Source organism: Ornithodoros turicata, chromosome 2, assembly GCF_037126465.1.
Source record: "Ornithodoros turicata isolate Travis chromosome 2, ASM3712646v1, whole genome shotgun sequence".
NCBI lineage: Eukaryota > Metazoa > Arthropoda > Arachnida > Ixodida > Argasidae > Ornithodoros > Ornithodoros turicata.
This window is the reverse complement of record NC_088202.1, coordinates 78197140-78205657: the sequence shown is the minus strand read 5'-3', so window position 1 is coordinate 78205657 and position 8518 is coordinate 78197140.

Genomic DNA, 8518 nt, shown 5'->3' with positions numbered 1-8518 from the left:
ATGCCCTGATTGGCAACACAAAAGCCTGATTGAATCCAGTGGGAATTTTAAACTCTGAAGGAAAGTCTTACAAGTCTGAAAACAGAAGCATTTGAGGTGCCCTTGGGGAAGCCTGTTACTGAACAATGTAAGAGTATGTAACATATTTTGGGAGAAATTGGATTTTGCCGAAATTGGAGGGAAGCCGGTTTGGGAGGGAGTTAGCAGTTGGAATCTGGCTCATCCTCAAAGAGGCGGACATTTTTCTGTTGTACTATGTTGCACACCTGCCAACCTTCCACATTCAAAATGCAGGAGACCCTGGAACTAAGGAATGAATGCACAGGCTTTGAACTCCACGGTTGGATAGTGTCTGTTCTTCTGTTCTGGCCATTGTCTTCCCAACACTGCTGGAGATTTGGCAGGTATGCAAATGCCCACAAGATATGATGCTAAACAAAAAGAAATGTCATGTGATGTTGTCTTTTCCAGCTGCCTGAGGTTCACGGCATACTCATCATTCACAAGATGGGTCTGGGGATACCTTGGCCCAAGGAACAGACGACAGGTTCCTGGATGCGTTGTCCGAGCAATCAGGAGGGAGTTCCCGTCTACGTCTTATCAAGGCTATCAGCGTTAGGACCATCGAAACAAGGGTGTCTTGGCAAGAGAGACAAGCTGGTGCATACTGATGGCTGGAACTGGAGACATGTAGTGGCAAGACGAAAATTTTGCTGACATAGGCACACTTCGTGTAAGTGAGCCCTTGGTCATCACCCTTGCCTCCCATCAGAGGTTTTCGAGGATACTATAGGTGTGTGGTGTAGGGATAGGTTTATTCGTACACCACACACCTATAGTATTCTCGAAAACCTCTGATGGGAGGCAAGGGGGATGACCAAAGGCTCACTTACATGAAGTGTGCCTATGTCAGCAAAACTTTTGTCTTGCAGCACTTTTCGTCATTGCAGTGTGGGTGATGTTTTGTCTTGTCACTCTGTATCTCCAGTTGCAGTCAACAGACTGTCTACCCGTCTGTACAGCAAAAACTACTACACGTGGCGGTGTTAGCTCTGGCATCAAATCCAGACTGTACTGCGCTAAGTTAGTGCTGAGGTGGGAATATTTTGAACTCTGTGCAGATTGTCAATGTGGTGTAGTGATGGGAATAAAGAATGACCCTATAATTGTATCGATTTATTGTACAGTAGAGTACGACGAAGTGGGAATAACAAAATAGCTTAGGTTTATTCGCCTCCCGTTATGTATGGGAGGCAAATAAACCTAAGCTATTTTATTATGTTGTGCTGTGGTTCTAAATTAATGTGGTGTGAAGTCTGGGTGGTTACAGGTATGCTGCCACAGGGATGTTAGGAGGGTTCATGTTGGCAGATCCATATCTGGTGTACTAATACGCTATGCAAGTCTGTGCCCATTGTTTTCCTCTTCCTGGAATCGGGGGATGACAACCCCCTTGTGAGATGCGCCGTGAAGTGGGTCCCCAGCACTTGCTTCAGCCATGACCTCTGCATCTGAAATATGGCCTTGAGTGTTAACACTCAAAATAATACGTTGAGGGCCTAGCGGGTACAATAACAAGCATAAAAATGACTATGCAAATAAATCTTCCCCTTTGCGGTCCCTATTTCATTGGCACAGTTATTTTCCTGTCGACATTACGTTATAAACGCTGGCAGCCGCATCACACAAGATTCCTTTCACAGAACTCGACAATTTTCAGGGCTCATACATATCCATTATTTTGTTGGACGTGCAAAAAGAATTGCAATATTTTCGTGGCTTGACAAAACATACCAAATCCAGTTGATTCCGTTGACGTGCTTGCTGCCGCCTGAAATAAAGCCAGAAATTAGCAACAAGGCTGCAGTAGCATACTGATGCAAGTGTCTCGGACGTAGCCAAACACAGATTGCGATGTTTTCACATCCCTGAATGCTGCCATCAGGCTTACACTCTGAACTGTAGAAACATCCACTAGCTGCAATATAACATTAGAATAACGCTGTCATGTGGAAGTGTTACGTTACTCCTGCATAATACAGGCGACAATTAGCACAGCAACAACACACCAATCTTTTTTCACGAGAGTACGCGTACTATTGCGCCAGGATGCTGCAATCATTGTAATAATTTGTGTACATTAGTAGCTGGTGTGACTGTGACGTTACAATCGGCGGCGAGGCCACGTGTTCGCGATGACGTTTACTGTGACAACTGATATTTTTCATCGCAGCATAGCTGTGACCAAGCAAGATTGTCACTTACCTCCGTTACTGGTTCCTGCCTTTGTTATTGATCGAATATGGTAGGTGCACGGCATTAATCTTCAGCTGCTTCTGTTTCTGCCGTAGCCCGAGCTGAACTTGTAATACATCTTCATCAAAATAGGCGTCGTCGGCGAAATGACAGGAACAGACAATTCAATTCAATTCAACAGAAACATTCAATCCTTGGGCCACATCACAGAAGTGGCTGGCGATCGCTGCCTCCCACTTTCGTTTCGTTTCGCCATTGCGAGGTCGGTGAAATGTAAGCTCGGGACTCACGTTATAAGTCTTTGTGCACCCAGGTACGTAGCACCGGTTTCCTGGCTGTGACATCGCACGCCAACGGCGTGAAATCCTAGGGCACATGCTGTGGTTCAAAGTACTTCAAAGCAAACGCGACAAGACAACAAGAAAAAGGGTCAGACGCAGGCTCAGACACACACAGAATCTGCGGCGGGAAGGAGCGCCTCCTGATGGTTGGTTTATCCGGGTGACGTCATCCAGTGTCGGCGCCTTGCGGGGATTGCCGTGCGCGCCGGAAGCGCGAACATTAAAAAATCGTTTCTGGGTCAACCAAGTGGATTTGTGCGGAGAAAATTTGCCGGCGTACATTATGAACCACAGGGAACATGACCATAATAGTTCCAGAACACGCTTCCGGATGCGACTATCCCTTTAATGGTCCATTGTTTCAGGTGGACCTGTCCGTAGCAGTTGCATTGACCGTTAGTGGAAAAAACAGTGTCGCCTCAAGACAATGGGATGACGTCACGACCAATGAGAGAGAGCAACAAGAGGGTGCAGGATTCAGTTCTCTCTTTGCCTCTAGCGGCTACGGACATATTACTCCTCACTCGTGGATGGTGCGCATTGATTCTGTCCATAGCAGTTGTGCTGACCGTTAGTTGAAAAAAAAAGCGTAGCCCGGAGACGATGGGATGACGTCATGACCACGACCTACTAGACTATAACGACCATGTCGTGCGTACCCCTTCCCAGCGCCGCATTTTTGGAAGCTAGTGGTGGCGCTTCCCATCGTCCCAGTTATTGTTTCCTCAACTTCTACAATACTTTGTACTTCAGCTTACCTTAGTATTTCTGTACAAGCGGTGGACGTTCCACAGATGTTTCATTCTGAGGTTGATTATCATCATCATTCTATGCGTTTTCATAGGAACTATCGCTGTCGTCTGCTACGGTAGTCGTACATACGCTTCTGCGCATTCAGAATTCAAATTTTCATCGTCCAATCATGGCGTGCTGATGAGTAGCGCCCCTGGCGGATCGTGCAGATAGGCTCCTCATAGGGGTTGCTGATTGTGACATGGTCGTTATAATCTAGTAGGTCGTGGCTATGACAAATGAGTGAGAGCAATAAGAGGGTGCAGGATTCAGTTCTCTCTTTGCCTCCAGCAGGTATGGATGTGTGGCTCCTCACTGGTGGATGATGTGTGTTGATTCTGGTGGATTTTGTGTTGAGCAGACTTACGATGAGGACTGAGTGCTGTGTAGATGGAAATACTTTGATGCTGGTTAGTGTTTTTTCCATTTTGTTCAAGTGTATTTTCTTTAGGCCTACTCTACTTACCAGTGCTTTCTCTGTGCTTGCATTCCTATGTTGTCTACCAGTCGTGCGAGGCTGTACTTTTCCTCGCATTGCTTGCTTTCCTTTGTTGTCTAGCAGTAGTGTGAGGCTATATTTTTTCTTGTGTGGCTGTACTCGTTGAGCAATGTCCGAACGTGTCCAGACCTGTCCCATCCTGTTCTGTCTTATGATGCATGCTTCCCTTTGTTAACGCATCTAGCTGGTCGATCTGTATTTTTTCCTTTTGACAAGAAAGATTCTTGATGAAGCAATATCATTCTTGTCTTGACGATGACAATAGTGCTGCCACACCCTTGCTCTGGATGAGAGTAGCGCTGGAATGATTCTTAATAATTTTGCGTTTAAATTAGATCACAAAGTAACTGCTAGGGTGCAGATGCGTGACTTTCTTCAGGAGAAAAAAAGCATCACGCTTCAGCTCAATGCTTGGCTCTTGGATGGAATGGATGTGCCGCACTGCGCTCCTAGTGATATCTCTGTCCCCGTTTTGTTTGCGATTAGCAGTGACATGCCTATGCATGTTGGACGTTGGTTGTTGCGACTCTTGTCTATGCATGCTCGCCATTTTCTGTGTTCCAAGAAAGCTCCATTGGCCTCGGGGACGAGAGTAGCGCTGGAATGATTCTTAATAATTTTGACATGAGATTAATTCAAAAAGTAACTGCTAGGGGGACAGATGCATAAGTTTATAGAGGAGAAAAAGACATTACGATTCAGTTCTCTGCCTGGCTCTTGGATGGAACGGACGTGACGTTCTGCGCTCCTTGTGACTGTTGCTGCAATGGACAGTGGGCTGATTTGTTGTGTGCTTAGTCCTTTTTGTTGTTAGCTATTGATGGTATCTCTTGTTAGCATGTTTCGTTGTTGCTTTCACAGCAGTTTGCATTCCTCTGTCTCAATCATAAGTGTTTTCTCCTTGCTTGTCCAGAGCTGCACTAACCTAACCAGATCTGACATGATGACGTCACACCTGGCGTCCCAGGATGTCGAGAACTGATGGTCACAAGGAGGACGGAGGCGCCACCTGGTGTGATGCTTTGCAACTAGCTAGTCACCTGTCTCTGCAACCATCAAGCCAATGATGGTCAGCGGCCGTTCTGGGTTGCTTTTTTTGAGGTGGTATCGTCATTTTAAATTAAATTTTTCTCTCCACTCTATTTCTATTTATTTTTTATGACCACAACATGCGGGCAATATGCAGAGCACTCTGAACACGTGTTAGATGTTCCCCAATTTCTGCAATGGCTCACTAAATGATCCTAATTACGGTGGGGGTCCTCATTAGCACTAATTTGTAATTAATGGCGTCGAGAGGGCTTTGGTTGTTACCCTCAAGTTGGGGTCAGTGCTTACTACTAGTATCTGTGACATTCAGTGCTTTCGATGGCTCAGGGTCCCATGTTATCGGATGTATCCGAAAAATCCGAAGATTGAAATATACGCCGGTAAAAATTAAAGCAACTTGGATTCACCTTAAAAGCTTCGCTTTTTTGGGTTCCATTAACCGAGAGCTCAGCAAGAAAAGCGATGCCCTGATGACCGGTTGACGGGAATCGTTTCCTCTTGCGGGTCCGCTTCGCATCGCGAGTTATCGGCTCAGCCAGAGCCGTCCCGAGGCGAGTTTGCGCCCGGGACATGGTAAACCTGAAGCGCCCCCCCCTCCCTCACCGCCGTCAGAAACTCTGTAAACAAAGAAAACGCTCGTTTGCACTGCCGAGATCGTAAACTCAAATTCTCTTTATTCTTTATTATATATATATGTTTCTTTATTATACGTCCCCTACACTGCCTATTTTGATCCGTCAATGTCCGCACGGGACATCCCTGGGCGCTACAACGGCACTATTTTTCTGTCTCATTCAGCCCTTCTCACACACATAAAACGGACCTAAAGCGGATGTACATGGGACGTCCGAATGTCCGTTCTCGGATATTTCCCGGATATCCATAGAAGTGCAATGTGTTGTTGGGGAGTCAGTTGCAGCAGAAAGTGAACGAGACACATCATATTGATCTAAATATTGTTTATTGGGTGTGAATATCTATAATAAAGAGCAACTCCCATTGATATGGCACAGCCTGAATTTCTAGGCCTAGTATGTACATTTTATATGGACGCCATAACATTACAGACTCCGTCGGGTGAATGTTATGCAATGACTGCAACTTGCCACCGGGCGCTTCCGTGCGGATCAGCCCCAAAACTTGTAGCCACCACCGAAGGGAAATCCGTAGCCGCCGCCGCCGTAGCCGCCACTAAGCCCAAAGCCGGTTCCGTAACCTCCGAAGCCGTATCCTCCATAGCCCCCAAGGCCTCCCAACCCAGGGTACCCATATCCGAGCCCGAACCCATAGGGCGAATATGAGCCGTAGCTCCGACCATAACTTCCGTATGTCGATGCTGATGCCAATGCCGCCAGCACCGTGCATATCAAGGTGAACACCGTCTGCGAGGAGAAAGAAGAAAGAAGTGATGTAGTTGAATTGTTGAATGAACGAGCTAGACTGAATAAGCGTCGCCAGTTGAACGTCCAACATTATTCTGCTACACTACCCTGTACAACGGATCGCGCTGTGTCTAGCTCTAGCGGGCGATAGCTGATCGTCTGGCAACCTGCGTTACCATGGCAGCGCCGAGACGCTACTGCATTTCCACTGGTTTCAAATATCCATGGAGGAAAAGAAGGCCCATATCTTTTCCAGCGATACCTTTTGAGTCTAATTCATGGCTCGACTTCCTGTTGTGTGATATGTTAAAGGGACCGAAAAGTGAAAAATAACCCCCATATTTTTGCCCACTGTCGTGCACAACATCGTTGTTTGATAAGATACAGAAAGCATTATTTCTCAATTCCGCATATTTTTTACGTATAAATATTTTGAAGATTGCCGGAACATGGACGGTGCTGCCAGCGAACGGCGAAAAAGAGCAACTTGGGTTTCAGGTCCAGGGCTCCCAGGGATTGGTCAACCCTTACCACGTGAGAGTTAATTTTTTAGAGAACAAAGCTGACGCACATTATCTTACAGCTAAACGCCATTTTAAAAATGACGCTCACTTCCATAGCTTTCACGTTAACAAAGCATTCAGCTACTTCGCCGCTACGAGCTAGCATCTGCAAGGCCGTCTGTGTTATCGCGTTTATTGTTTACGTCGTGGGTGGTCGTGTTGGTCGCGCGAAGAGAAGTGAATGACATGTTCGTGGTTGTTATGTCAATTATTCGAGAGACCTGCATATGCCTGGTGTAGTTTTGGTGTTCGGGGATGCAAAAATCATGTTCACCATCGGCGGCGGGCGTTTTCTACCACAAGATTCAACAGGAGAGTGCGCGAAAACGAATGTAGTTCGAAACACTCGGTTATTAGATGTAGCAGTCGTGTCGTGTGTGCTGAGCTCATTTTGCTGCCGATGACTACGAAGATGCTGTAGAAGGCGAATTGCGAAGACGTCCGAAGCACACTGATGCTCAATACCCATTGATTTTGCTTCACCGAGGTGACGAGTTCAACACAACGTCTTAGGTATGTACAGGCGTCACACATGTATAAATTATAACATAGCGACGACGTATTCCATTTAACTTATGTTATCCTACTTGTCCCGTACTCAACATTGTCAACATCAACAAATTTAATTTTAGGGGCCTTCCCGTGTTGAAGTGGCGCAAAACTGTTTCGTGTGTCTGTGATCCAGGCACTCAAGTTGACATGACAGAAATAGCTGAAAGCAGGTATGCAAAGTCCACAGATTGAAGCACTAGATTTGTTACGTGTTGCAGACTTTGTGACATTTTTTTGAGTCTTTGGACAGGTGCAGAACATTAATATGACGTCAACAAGGGGGGAAGAAACCGATGAGAACTACTAGCTTGTTTGAAGGGTGCAAGAATACTTCCTGTTGAGATGTAGTCATGACTTTATGACTAAGGAACGCTAATTAATTTTCTATAGATGCATCCTCTACACTTGAATGCCCAGTGAAACAGCAAACGTTCGTGGTCTTTGAAGCCCCACTACTGGAATTGTTCAATGTGTGTCAAAGCTACAGTTTGAAGGTTACCACATCATATTGGTCCTAAATTTGCAGAGTTCCCGCATCTCAGACGCAACTGTCATTTCGCTTTATTGCTCTTCCGATCCTACCTTCTTAGAAATTAATGTGGTTCACCATACACTGCATGGGCACTGCCTTTCTCTATACTCATGCTTTCAGTTTCTTGTTCTGTCGAATAAATCTTCACTTGGGTTTGCAGCCATCACGCTGTCTACTGTGTTTGCCCCTCATCTATATTGATGTGCTGTAACGGTATATCACATCAACATGCCAACAACCTACCAAACAACCTTGCCTAGTCCTACTTTTGGATGTAAACTACACGATGTGGTAACATCCACATATGTAAAGTTTTAGTCGACGGAGATTTGCTGTTTTTGTCAACCTTCATTGTACATTTCTTTTGTCTCACTTAGCATGCCTGAAGAAATGTTCTGATCTTCATCAAGATGACAGGTCGTCGTTCGATCTGCAGCATTATTGTTCCTGTAATCTTTTCACCAACAGAGAATACAAAAGTGAACAAATGGTAAAATATAACTAGCTTGTTAAATCCAAAAGGGAAAGACGAAACTGTTTATACTTCTCTT